At 41.8% G+C, this 14,980-nt stretch overlaps 1 pseudogene; it reads left to right on the top strand.

Annotated features, from left to right (window-relative positions):
• The first annotated feature begins 1,373 nt into the window (after positions 1–1,373).
• Positions 1,374–14,980, top strand: part of LOC149029078 (uncharacterized) — a 43,417-nt pseudogene continuing 29,810 nt past the window's right edge.

Below are 14,980 nucleotides of genomic sequence, written 5' to 3' on the forward strand. Positions count from 1 at the left end.
ACTGGTCCAATCGACCAATCAAAACAACAACTTCAAAACAGGGAATTGAAGGCTCAGATCAAGTCCAAACATCAAGGGGTTTTGCACACAGCTAAAGTGACATACTTAGTAGAGAGAAATGCCTTTGAACCAATACAGAGAGCACTCCAAGTCCATCAACTAATCCGATCTTCATCAGGGTACAATTTCCATAAATGGAACACTAACATCAACACTCAAGGATTTCACTCCAGCCATCAAGTCTTCTACTGGAATGGCCCAAAGCTGACTTCTTGCCTTACTTCGGGTTGCTGGACCTACAAACAACAGGGTGACAGAGTGGTGTCAGAGCCCCAGGTTCAATAAGACCCTAACCATGGAAGCGATGATGGAGCATTCCGAGTTACCGATCAAAAGGGTAACTCAACTAATCTTAGAGCTGAATAATAGATAACCGAGATAAGTGACTGAATAAATGAAACCTAACTGATTGTGGAATAAGACACAATAGTATAAGTGAAACAACTTGATCTCATTAATCACATAAAAAATTTTTTACAAGTCTGAAAGAAATTACATTTGGGAGAACATAAAAGGAAATTCCTAATGCTATCTATCTAGGTGATCTACTCCGACGATCTGTCTGATCCCTCCTCGATCTGAACTCATCCTCGAGTCGTGTAAACCTCTCACCTAAAGTGTGCATGTATGTCTGCATCCTCATCTGTCGAGCCTCAATCCTCTCGAGTATGGAATAAATCGAAGACTGATGAGAAGCCACACCTGGAGCCTCAGAAGTCTAGTGAGATGGACCTTCATCCTCAAAAAATCATGGAGCAAGAATCTCCTCATGCCCTTGATCATCATCCTGAGCTGGAGGATCACCATGATCATCATCGTCTCCATGCTCATCTACATCGTCATCCTCGGCATCCCCATCAATGTCGGCCTCATCATCTGATCTAACTGCATTACCAAGCCCCATCTTCCTGATCGACCATGCACAGAGGTCCTCACCTATCTCTGTATCAGGAATCATCAGTGTGTCCTCTAGATCCACCCGGAAGTACTGGAAGATGCGTGTCAAGACCCGACCAAAAGCTAAGTTCCTGACCCCGGGAAGGTCAACTCGGTCTATCCTGATATGCTGCATGATGTGAGCCAAGTCTATCTGCACGCCAGTGTAAATGCAATAGATGGCTAATGCCTCCATGATTGTCACCCTACTGTGATGCCCTGCCTTAGGAACAATGTTTTGCCCGACTAAGCGAGCGATAACTCGAGCAGATGGTAGCATAGAAGTGCCACTCCTGGGCATGTAGCAGTTCTCATCGTCCCACAGAGTCATGCATACTTCGTGTGTCTCGTGTGGAAGAAAAGCCTCCATGATGTCAATGCGAGGAGGAATCCACCAACGAAAGTCTGGTACGGACGGCACTCCCAAGATCGTAGCCAACTCGCTGGTGGTGAATATGATCTCAATGCCTCTGACCACAGAGCTGATGACAATCCGAGAACCCTCTTGCGGGTCATCCTCGAATCGGTAGGTCAGGTTACTATAGAAGTACCTGACAAGCTCTGGATAGACTGGATATGGTGTGGTGTACAAAGGTAGCCATCCCATCGCCTCTAACCTCTCCCGTATGCGAAAGGTCTCTAGCTCATCTAAGACTACCAACCGCCCGTACTCGATCGGTATGTCATAGAAGTAGCACTCAAATAGGAACCCTGCCTGAGGTGAAATAAAGAGGTCCTCCTCGGTAAGCTCCTGTCGTTGAGCATGCCCTATACCTCTGTCAGCCCTCCGTCCTCCTCTGGGCATGATGAACTTGTGGAGACAAGGAAGAAATTTCATTTTGATTAGTTCCCTTGTACATTTGTTAGATGAAGGGCATTTTCGTAATTTTTTGAGAAAATTAAAATTTTTGCGAAAATGCGATTCGAACGTACTAGCATGTGCATAAAACTTGGATAAACATGCTGGGATGTTTCGTTTGGTGAAAATCTAACATTTTGGCCTTGTGGAAGTGAAAATTCAGCAAGATATGTGAAGGAAATCCCTCTTTGGGCTATGTTTGAGATTTTTTCAAAAGTTGGAATTTCGGCAAACCGAATGTGGGAACACCTTCCCCATGGTAAATTAGTCATGTGAGACTTGGTTTCATGTCAAAATTCAATTTGGTTTAAAAATGAGACAAGTGTTTGCAAAGTTGGAAATATTGAGATGAATAGTGATTTTTGGAACCTAAGAATGTGAAATCTTGTGTTTCATGCTTAGTTTTGGTTGTAGAATGGTGGGAGCATGTTTCTAAACGTCCCTAGACATGACTCTAACCATTAGCACCAACCATTTTGCAGTTTTGAAGGAAAACTATATCTTGGTAAATGAAAACGCAAGAAAAGAGAAGAAGAGAATGAGACTTACTTGTGTTGTTGATCAATGCAAGCTTGCAGAGTGTTGGAAGTTTCAAATCACCCCTAAAACCCTTAGAGACCTTAAGAAGAAGTTTTCCCCAGAGCCAAGATTGAGATTGAAATGTTTTGAAATGAAACGAGTGGGCCATATATTCTATTTTTCGCAGGGATATTTTTGGTCGATACTATTGGTCGATGCCATCGACCAATAGGGAAAAATTTATGCTTTTGGGCTTTTTGTGGAAATCTGATTTGTGATTTGTTTCTTACCAATGTTGGACTATAATCTTGCTATGTTGATGAATTTAAGCATGTTTTGGGCATTCCTTGCTATTGATCAAATGATCTTAACAAGTTTGATTTTCGATGTTGTAATTTCCGATGTTTGCAGAATGGTGCTTCTAAGGAATCGTTTGATTGGTTCTGATAATTCCAGAGTTGAAGATGTGCCTGCTGGGACCCCAGACCAGCAAAGACAAGGAGAGCACCCCACCCCTAATGGAGTCTCCGATGCTCTTGAAATCGGAAGCTTCAAAGACATTGCTAGCATTATGAGCAACATGATGTAGCAACAGGCGGCACAGTTCAATCAAATGATGACCGGATTTTTGGCTATGCGAGAAGAGAACCGAGCAAGTGGTTCAAGAAACCCTGGCCGTGCAGCTCCGTATGTGGCGAGGTCCACTGAGATCCCGCATACCAAGCTGATGGAAAGTTTTCTTAAACTTCAAGTACCATCTTTTACCAGAATGACCAAGGACACCCTCTTTCCTAATAGATGGTTGAGAGAACTGGAGAAGGCATTTAGACACCTGCAGTGTTCAGATAATCAGAAGGTGTTGTTTGTAGAACAGAAGTTTCAACATGAAGCTGATGCATGGTGGACCTCCACCAGGCCTATTCTTGAGAACCTTCATGCTGGTGTGGTTACTTGGGAGTTGTTTAAGGAAGCATTCTGTAGAAACTATTTCCCTGAGTCAGTGAAAGATGCCAAGGAGGCAGAATTTATGGCATTGGTGCAACGTACCCTTTCTGTGCTGGAATACTAGCAGAAGTTTGAAGAACTCTATTTCTTCGCTCCTGATTCCTTGAGTTCCGATGTTGCCAAGGCGAAGAAATTCTTCAAAGGGCTGTGACCTTCGATCAAAGTCCACCTCACTGCCTTACCTCTTGGAGACTATGCTCAGGCCGTTGAGAATGCAAAGAAAATTGAGGAAACTGAGAAGGAGAATGCGCGAGCACAGAAACCTTGGCAATCCAGACCTTCTGGATTTGTTGATCGTACTGACCGTCGCTTTGTGAGGCCTACACCGTACCCCACTCCCACCTATCAGCCCCGGAGTGTTGGGCCGAGTCCCAGTGTTGTTCATGTAGGCCAGTATGGCCAGTCTAGTGGGACCCGACCTGCAGGAATTGTTCAACCTCCTCAACCTGGAACGGTGCACCCCAGGCCTCCATTTCAGAGACCTCCAGTGGCAGCCACCTCTGTTGGACCGAAGGATAATGTTTGCTTCTTTTGCAAACAGCCCGGCCATTTTGCCCGCCTCTGCCCTAAGAAGTCTGTTCAGCCTGGTGCTCTTGTTCAGAAGAATGTCCCTGCTCCTCCTGCCGGGCGAGTTTTCAGTATATCTGCTACTGACCAAGAAGCTTGTCATGATGTTGTTACAGATACATTGTTAGTCGCTTCTTTACCAACATTTGTATTGTTTGATACGGGTGCATCTCATTCATTCATTTCATCTACTTTTGCTGTGAAGACTAACCTAACACCCAGATGTTTGTCTAGTTATTTGTCAATTTGTACCCCTGTTGGGTCTGCTGTTAAACTAGATAAAGTGTTAGAAGAGTGTCCTGTTTGTATTTGTGGTTTGAACTTGAAGGCAAGGTTGGTGTTGTTCGATATGAGAGATTTCGACGTGATCTTGGGAATTGATTGGTTGACATCCTACAACGCTGTGATCTTGTGCTCCTCAAAGAAGATCCAATTCCGATTGGAGGGGAATTTAGTTTTGAGTTCCAAGGGAAGAAGGGAAGAGTGAGCAAGAAGACTTTGACCGCTTTAATGCAAGTCCCACTCCCTGGTGGAAGATGCTTCATCTGGAAGCATGGTCAAGGAAAAGAAAAGACTTGAAGATGTCAGTGTTGTTTGTAACTTTGCTGATGTGTTTCCAAACGATCTATCAGGACTACCCCCTGATAGAGAGGTTGAGTTCTCTATAGACTTAACTCCTGGAGCGTCTCCGGTGTCTAAGGCTCCTTACAGGATGGCGCCTACCGAGCTAGAGGAGTTGCAAACTCAGCTGAATAAACTCCTGGATAGAGGTTTTGTGCAGCCAAGTGTGTCACCCTAGGGAGCTCCGGTCTTGTTCGTTAAGAAGAAAGACGGTAGTATGCGCCTATGCATTGACTACCGAGAGTTGAACAAGTTAACGATCAAGAATAGATACCCGTTGCCTCGGATTGATGACCTGTTTGACCAGTTGAAGGGCGCGTCTGTGTTCTCGAAGATTGACTTGAGATCGGGGTATCACCAGTTGAAAGTGAAGTCAAGTGATATCTTTAAGACGACGTTTCGAACAAGGTATGGACACTATGAATTCAAAGTTATGCCTTTTGGTTTTAGAAATGCCCCTGCCGTGTTCATGGACCTCATGAACCGGGTATTTCATGATGTGCTCGATAAGTTTGTGATCGTGTTCATTGATGACATCTTGATTTACTCGAAGAATGAGGAAGAGCATGCGGAACATCCGAACTTCACTTTGCAAAGGTTGAGAGAAAAGAAACTCTATGCTAAGTTTAGCAAGTGTGACTTTTGGCTCTAAAAGGTAGTGTTTCTTGGCCATGTTGTTTCAGCCGAAGGTATTTGTGTTGACCCGGAGAAAGTGCAAACGGTTACCGATTGGAAAAGACAGAAGACCGTGACTGACATAAGAAGTTACCTTGGATTGGCAGGATACTATCGGAGATTTATCGAGAATTTTTCTAGGTTGGCTGCCCCTATGACTAAGCTAACTAGAAAGGAAGAGAAGTTCATTTGGACTGAAACTTGCGAGAAGAATTTTGAAGAGCTGAAGGTTAGATTGACAAGTGCCCCGGTTTTAACTATACCTGATAGTTCCGGTGGGTTGACAGTCTACACCGATGCTTCCATGATCGGATTGGGTTGCGTGTTGATGCAACACGGCAAAGTTGTGGCTTATGCCTCTCGGCAATTGAAAGCCTATGAGCGGAATTATCCCACTCACGACTTAGAGCTTGCCGCAGTTGTCTTTGCTTTAAAGATTTGGAGACATTACCTATACGGTGAGAGATCACTATCTTCACAGATCATAAGAGTTTGAAATACTTCGTCACCCAAAAAGAGCTAAATATGAGACAAAGAAGATGGTTGGAGTTGGTTTCTGACTATGATTGCGATATCCAATATCACCTAGGCAAAGCAAATGTGGTTGCGGATGCTCTTAGTAGGAAAGGTCAGAGGAAGGATTTGAACTTGTGTGGTTTGAGTCGACCTTTGTTGTTGTCAATGGAAAGGTTTGGCTTAGAAGTGGTTCCTGAGGGTTCGGATTGTATTCTTTATGCCATGACGACAAGATCCACCCTTAGAGACCGGATCGTTGCTTTGCAAAGTTCTGACCTTGAATTGAAAGAGAAGATTGAGAAGGTTGCCACAAATTCAGAAACGGACCCTGCTTTTAGTACATCTTTAGATGGTACTTTATTGTTTAGAGGTAGACTTTGTGTGCCTGCTGTTGATGAAATCAAGAAGGAAATATTGAAAGAAGCACACCAATCGATCTTTACAATACACCCTGGAAGTACCAAAATGTATAAAGACTTAAGGGAACATTTTTGGTGGAATAGTTTGAAAGCGGATGTTGAAGACTTTGTTGCCAAGTGCAAGACTTGTCAGCGTGTTAAAGCCGTTTGTCAACCTTCGTCCGGATTGCTTCAGCCCCTTCCTGTTCCTAGTTGGAAGTGGGAAGATATCTCCATGGACTTCGTGACTAGCTTGCCGCGGACAAGTAAAGGAAATGACACTGTGTGGGTGATTGTTGATAGGTTGACTAAATCAGCCCATTTCATTCCTATGAAGATCACTTACACTTTGGACAAGCTGGCTAGACTTTATGTGGACAACGTGGTTCGTCTGCACGGAGTGCCGGTGAGTATCGTCTCTGATCGTGATCCTAGGTTCACCTCAAGGTTTTGGAATGGATTGCAGAAAGCCTTGGGAACCCAATTGAATCTGAGTACAGCTCATCATCCACAGTCTGATGGACAATCTGAGCGGACAATTCAAATTTTAGAAGATATGCTTAGATCTTGTGTGGTGGATATGGGTGGAAATTGGGATGAACACTTAGCTTTAGTTGAGTTTGCCTATAACATTAGTTATCAATCAGCAATAGGCATGGCTCCTTTTAAAGCTTTGTACGGTAACACTTGTAGAACACCTTTGTATTGGACTGAGACAGGTGAAAGAAAAGTCTTAGGCCCGGAAATGATTGAAGCTACAAGTGCTATGGTTGAAATGATTAGAGAAAGGATTAAGTCTGCCCAGTCAAGATAGAAATCCTATGCCGACAAGAGAAGGACCGATCTGGAGTTTCCAATCGGAGAGAAAGTTTTCCTTAAAGTATCACCTATGAAAGGAGTGATCAGATTCAATGTGAGAGGAAAGCTTAGCCCCCGCTTCATCGGACCTTTTGAAATCTTGGAAAGGGTTGGATCTGTTGCTTATCGCTTGGCCTTGCTTCCATCTCTTGCTGGAGTTCACAATGTGTTCCATGTTTCGATGCTTCGGAAGTACATAGAGAACCCGGAACACATACTACAGCAAGCACCCGAAGGACTTAGCTCCGATCTTTCTTACGATGAAGGACCAGCCGAAATCCTAGATAAAAAGGACAAGCAGCTGCGGAATCGCACCATCCCTTTGGTGAATATTCGGTGGAAGAACCATACCCCGGAAGAAGCTTCATGGGAAAAGGAAGAAGAAATGAAGAGGTTTCCTCATATTTTTGGAAGCACGGGTACGCTTTCAATTTCGAGAACGAAATTCTTTTAAGGGAGGGAGAATGTAAAATCCAGCTTTTACCTAACCTTGATCCGACCCGGTCATTGTTGTGTTTGTAGGTCCGAAGACCCGAAGTGGTGGTAGGAGGGACTTATGGGCCCTACTGGTTGATGACGTAATGTCGGAACTCCAGTTTATGGACATTGATGATGCTGCTCCTTCCTTGAGCACATTAGCAGTGTTAAGTTAGAATCTGCGCACTGATGAAGAGTGAGACAGTTGAAATATCAAACGGACTCCTGTGCATAATCCGAAGGTACTCCCTAAAACTAGACCTCTTGAGTGAACTGTAGGAGAAAACCCCATGCAATTTGACCTTGTATAGCCCTCCAAGTCCGCACCTAAAGTTGCTGAACTATTCTGTAAAATTCTGCAGAAACATGTTTTGGTCGATACTATCGACCAAATGTATCGACCAACAAATTTGCTGAACCCAGATTTAAAGATTCTTGGAATATTCTTTTCTATTTATTTATTCTTCGAGACTGGAGCCCTATTCTCGCATTTTTAACATCTGGGAACGTGGGAGAGCCTCTCAAGAACTCCTCCTTGGTAGTGGTGAAGCATCTTCTTCATCAATCATTGCCAACCACTCATTCCTACTTGTTCCACTTTAAAGGTATGACTCTCTCTCCTAATCACTTTCTCACTCATCTTTTCTCTATTTCACTGCTGGGACCATGGCCAAGGTGCTGCAACCTTGCAAACACGTTGCCATGAACCTTCAAAACCCCATACAATGATGTTTTCACCGATATGACTATGATTGATTCACCTCATGATCATTAACTACACATTTCCATGATTTATTGCTTACCAACTTGCTTTATTTACCAAAACTGAGATGAAGCTTATGATTAACCTAATCTGTACCTTGCATATGAGTTCAATGTTACTTCTAAATGATTCCCTACCTAATCTCCCATGTTTTTCCCCCAATTTGCATTAAGATGTAGCCAATGCCATGATCTACAACTCTTAACCTTGATATGTCAATTTGGGGATTTCCAAATGGACCATTGGATTATGATGATTTCTTGATAATTAGTGCCCCTATGTTGTGCTTAGACTATCCTTCAAGTTTCGTGTTGATCCGAGACCCGGAAGACCAAATCTGGGTAAGAATCCAAAAATCCAGCTTGTTGTCCGAAAATTGATTTGGTCGATCAATAGAGTTGCTGTCACATCCCGCCCTAAATCCACCCAGGGGGTACCCTATCTGGGTTACTCGGGAGTGATCCACAACCCAACAGATCCAGTTTAGGAACGATCATATCCACTTATCACAATAATATAATCAAAAGCAAGAACAATTTATAGTATTCAAGTAATCTAATAATAAAAGTTAAGAAATGATCACAGAAGGATCACAACGAACATCAGAGTGCGGAATAACAAGTACCAAATCAAAAGACAACTGTGCGGAAGGTAGATCGAAATAAGGTAAAGGTTACAACCAAATCTCCAAAGAAGGAAAATAAAAAGGTAAGCAACTAAGTTACAGTTTCTTCTAACTTATACAATGTCTCCTCAATAACATAATCATAAGAAACTAAGCCAGGCCGGATCTACTCCTGACAAATATGAGTCTTGAACTGATAGCCTTCACCGATGTAGTCACCGTAGCCAAAGTGGTATGAGTCACCAACTTAGTCCTCAAAGTGTTGACAGTCACAGTCAACAGTAGGAGTACCTGCAGAAAAGTCTAACAAAATATGTTGCAAAAAGGATTTAGTTCAAAAGAACTCAGCAAGGAAAGTTATTCCATAATACATAAGCCATATGATATCAATCATGAAATGATGCAGATGATATGAGACATAAGATGCAAATATGATTCTAACTCTAAGTATGCTGGTCTCTATGGTAGACATGCTTTAAGTCATAGCACCATACTTCTTTAGGTAGTCTCAGTCACTCATCACCGGGGGGAAGTTGGGTCCTGCATCCCTCTCGGACAAATCCATGGTTGGGGGTTTCAGTCACCACTCTCTCACATCACCATTTGGTCTAAGTATTGGCGCATGTCAAAGTAAAGCCTAGCCCAATGCAAGTCATCTACTTAGTCATATCATGTCAGTTCCAGATACGTCCATTCCTCCCCTCTCGGGATCCTTTCCGGTATCCTTCACACTAGAGTCACGGATATTAGTCACCGGACTCATCAACCCTATTGGTCATCCACAATTAGTAGACGGGAAGCTCTCACGTCCCCTCACGGATCATTTCACCGGTCTTGAGCGCCCGTGAGCCCAAGTCTAGCCATTTGCAACCCTACCAATAAATGACCCCTTTCGGGTATCCGCAATGCAATTCATGTCCTCTCACGGAGTGGTTACCGGTCTTGAGCACCCACAAATCCACACTACTACCACGGGTCGTTCGGTCTCAATGCCCTTCCGATTCGGGTCTGATATGACAGGGGCATCCTAGCCATACATCTAGACGAGTCCTATGTATGTCATTCAATGATCCAGGAAAGCGTCGATGGGCATCTTCGGAAAACATCCCATACTATTCCCTCGGATGTCCAAGGACAGAAGTACCAGTAGGGCACTCCCCAATCCCAAATCATACCTAAGCAATCACATGCTTATTTCCATCCATTACATATCAACAATACATTATCATATTGAAAACATGTCATAACATCTCATAATACAATATATAAATAAATGACAAGAATAAGTAAACATGATAAATCAAGTAATTAAGCATGGTGTTACTGTCATAAGGTAACTACAGTAGTCATATGATGTCTAAAATCAATTAATAGGTTAAGTCTACTAAGTTACCAACAGCAGTGTAAAAGTCATACAGTCTATGTTATATGGCAATAACCGTCCTTACCTCAAATTGTGAAGAAGATGATCCGAAGTCACAAGAGAATGGTCCAACTATAGTCTTAAAACCCTAAACAAACATATATGAAGGATTAGAGAAGAAATCAAAACAATCGGAGATCGAACGGATCAAAAATCGGGCAAAAGTTTCGACAGCAACCTTGTTGGTCGATACATTGGGTCGATAGTATCGACCAATAGGCATCGACCAAAAGAATTTCGGACAGACAAGTGGCTTTTTGGGTTTTGGCTCAAAATTGGTCTTTCGGGTCTCGGATCGATACGAAACTTGGGGAACAGTTCAAACACAATATAGAGACACTAATTATCAAAGAATTAACATCATCCAATGGTCAAATTAGAAATCCCCAAATTGGCATATCAAGTTCAAGAGTTGTTAATCATGGCATTGGCTATTTCTTTGGGTTTTGGCTCAAAATTGGTCTTCCGGGTCTCGGATCGATACGAAACTTGGAAGGATGCTTAAGAATAGTAGCAGGAGACTACGTAGCAAGAATTAACATGATCCAATGGTCGAATTGAAAACCCCCAATTTGAGGTCCTAGGTTCAAACTTGCAAGAATCATGTTCTTCAATGAAATCAATTACAATTGCAAGAGAACTTAGGAATTTAATCAATAGAATGATGAGCAGCAGAATATAGACAATTACTAACATATAATCAGACCTAATTGAAAGAGAAAATCAGATTAAGAGATGAATTCATGTTGTAAAGAAGAGGAAAATCAAAATAAGAAAGCAAGAACATCATGTATGAGAATCATAGCATGGAAAGAATGAAGAGAGGTTTAATCAACCCAAGAGAGCTTGTAGAAGAGGTGGTTGCAAGGTTGCAGCACCTTCTCCACGAACTCAGTAGCAAGAACAAGATGAGGTAGAAGTAGATTAGAGAGAGAGTGAGAGATTACATACCTTGGAGAAGAGATTAGAGAAGAGAAACAATGATTCTTGTAGAAGATCATCACCCAAGCCAAGGAGGAGGCTTAGAGGAGCTTTCCCACGTTCTCAGATGTTGAAATGAGTGAAATAATGATTTAGGTTCGAGGTTTCACTTAAAAGGACAAAGGAATATCCAAACAGCATCTTTTTCACGATTCTGGGCTTGTTTTGGTCGATACCTTTGGTTGATAGTATCGACCAATAGTATCGACCAACAGCAGTTTCAACAGAATTCTCAGGAATAGTTCAGCAACTTCGAACAGGGATTCGGAAGGCTATACAAGGTCAAATTGAGTGAGGTTTTCTCCTACAAGTCAATAAAGAAGTCTAGTTTCCAGAAATACCTTTGGATCAAGCATGGGAGTTCATTAGATCTACCAACTAAGCTCACCTTCTTCGATGCGCAAGCAGGATTTGCCAGACATAGTTCAGCAACTTCGGACAGGGATTTGGAGGGCTATATGGGGTCAAATTGGGTGGAGTTTTCTCCTACAAGTCCATCAAGAAGTCTAGTTTCGGGAAATACTTTTGGATTGTGCACAGGTGTTCATTAGGTCTACCAACTAATTCACCCCTCTTCGGTGCGCAGATTCAAAACTAACACTGACAACGCTCTCAAGTGAGGGGCATCATCGTCAATGTCCATGGGCTTGGGCTCCGACACCAAATCATCAACCAAAAGGGTATACAAGGACTTTTCCCACCACTTCGGGTCATTGGATCAACAGACAATACAAATTCCGGGACGGGAGGGTAAGGATAAGGCCGGATATGGCCTCCTAAGGCTTTCAAGGATAACAACATTGAAATCAAGGTCCAACTTCAAGGTCTAACATTAAACAAGTCTTTCTTTATCCCAAAACAAATAGGGTATCCCGGGCTAGGTTTGGGCTGGATGTCACATTCTCACCCCCTTAAAATAATTTCGTCCTCGAAATTGGGAGAGTACTAGGATTCTAAGGAGATGGAGGACATTGCTTTTATCTTGACTTTTCTTCTCCCAAAATCTTCGGAAAACAATTAACAATAAAACTTTTGTAAGAAAACAAGGGATAAATCTAACATGCCTTGAAATCAAATCAAAAGTATGATAATGGCTTCATGAAGACTTCACAAGGATCATGGCAAAGACCAATATGAAGATCATAAAACCCTAAGAATGAAAGGAGATTGTCGAAGAGATGGTTGCAAGGATGCAGCATCTTCTTCATAGTCTCAATCACAAAGAATAAAACATAGTAAGAGTAAAGTAAGATCATGGCTTTATGAAGATTTCATAAGGATCATGGTAAAGATCAATATGAAGATCATAAAACCCAAAAAAAATGAAAAGAGATTGTAAAGAGATGGTTGCAAGGATGCAGCATCTTCTTCTAAATTTCAATCACAAAGGGTAAAACATAGTAAAAGTAGATCAATACAATACAAGAGAGATTACTAACCTTTGATTGAGGAACAGGGGATGAAAAGCTTGAAGTCTTGAAATAATTAGAAGGAATAACAAATCATGAAGATCACACTTGATTTCCCTTCGAAATCATCATGTGGGGAAAACACAAGGTTATAGGGTGTATGGAGGTCCACTCTAGAACAGCAGGGATTGGAGGATCAGTCATGGGAATTACTTAAGATCACCCTCCTATCAAAGGTTATAGAAGGCACAAGGAGAAATAGAAGGGAGAAATATCAGCTTCGAGGTAAACTTCTACCAATTAAAACTAGGCAACTTGTACGACAGAGAATAAATCGAACAATATATATGGTAGGTATGCATTTGGCACAGCAGGAAGGTTAGGATTATGTGGGATTTCACATTCTCACCCCCTTAAAATAATTTCGTCCTCGAAATTGAAAGCACACCTGGGCTTTCAAAAAGATGAGGAAACTTCTTCAGGGGTTTGATTGTTCCACCGCATCTTTACCAAGGGGACGGAAAGTACAATGAAAATAGGTTTAATAGGTAAAGAACAATGGACTCTTGGCTGACTTCTTAAATAGATGATAGGAACTCAAAACAAATGCTGATGTTAAGAATGCAAGAGATGCATAGGTGACAATTCGAGCGAAGACAAAAACAAAGGGTATGAATAACGATCTTGAAGTAAAGTTTTCTTCTCAAAAGGTTCAAGGGTTCCAAAGGTCTTCCATAAACATCACACTTCCAACAAGTCAACCACATTAAATCAGCTACACAGGTCATTAAAATCTGAACAATGCATCAAAATCCACTTTTTCCCAAAACTGCCAAAAACAGCAAAATCTGCGCCCTGCTGCCAAAACAGCCTAAAAGGGGCCACTTTCTCCATTTCAATCACTTCAAACACTTCTAACTTCGAGTCTGGTTCAGGGGAAAAGGTTCTCTAGGGTTCCTAAGGTTCCAAGACTTCAAGAGGCTTCAACAACTTCACACAGACTATCAAGATCAACAACACAAGAAAACCTTCATTCTTACCTTTCTTTCTCTTCAAATTTCATTACCAACAACATGATTTTCTTCAAAACTGAGAAATGCTTGCTAATATTGGTTAGAAACATGCCTAGGGGTGTTTAGAAACATGCTCCAACCAATTTCAACACAATTCCCAACTTCAACCACAAAGATTTCCCACACTTTGCACCAATTTCACTATTCACATTATAAAAATCCCAACTTTACAAACACTTGCTCCATTTTCAAACCAAAAGGAATTTTGACACCAAACCAATTCCTACATGACTGTTTCAACATGAGGAAGGTGCTCACACACTTCGTTTGGCCAAAATCCAACTTTCCAAAAATCACAAAACCTTGCCCAAAAGAGGATTCCTTCTTCTAAAGTTGCTGAATTTTCACCTCCACACTGCAAAATTGATAGATTTTCTTCAAACGAAACATCCCAGCATGTTTATCAAAGTCTTATGCACATGCTAGAATGTTTGAATCGCAATTTCGACAAAATTGAAATTTTTCGAAAAAATTACGAAAATGCCACTCTTCCATTCGAACAAGCACAAGAGCCAATCCAAATACAAAATTCTCTTGACTCAATAGGTTCACTATGCCTAGGGGAGGTAGGAGGGCTGATAGAGATCGGGGACACGTTCTACGGCTAGTAGTTCTATAGGAGGGATCTTCCACAACTTTCATCCTTGCTACAATTTTCCAATATCCAAGGGTTTAGATGGATCTTCTCCAAATAAATCTTCTTAACATGTTAAACCAACTCTTGTACACATGCTAACAAGTCCAAATCGCAGCTTCCATCGAAAACAACAAAAAAAAAAATTCAAAAATTTACCAAAATACCCTTCTTCACAAACTATTGCATACTTAACTTCCTTTACTCATGAAATGCAAATTTCAACTTGGCCCTTCAAATTCCCATCAAACCACCACGAAGAAAACACTTAAGGGTTAGGAGAGGTAGGAATGAGGATCAAAGTACAATTCCTACACCACAAGCAAAGGTAATACAATGGTAAGGAGGCAATGGTCCAGACTCCAATTGAGGTTCAGGTTCAAGATGAAGATGATGATGAGGACGAGGATAATGAGGATGAGACTCAGGATCAACAGGTTCAGGAAGATGAGGAGGAAACTATTCTAGCTTGATAATTTGAGGATGGAGGTCCATTGTATACAATTTTCGAGGCACCGGGTGTGGTTTCTCATTAGTCATTGATTTCTTTCACACTTGAGAGGATAAAGGCTCGATAGGAG

The sequence above is a fragment of the Hakea prostrata genome, chromosome 1 (assembly GCF_041222555.1).
Source record: "Hakea prostrata isolate BN-2017 chromosome 1, UWA_Hpros_2, whole genome shotgun sequence".
Taxonomy (NCBI): Eukaryota; Viridiplantae; Streptophyta; class Magnoliopsida; order Proteales; family Proteaceae; genus Hakea; species Hakea prostrata.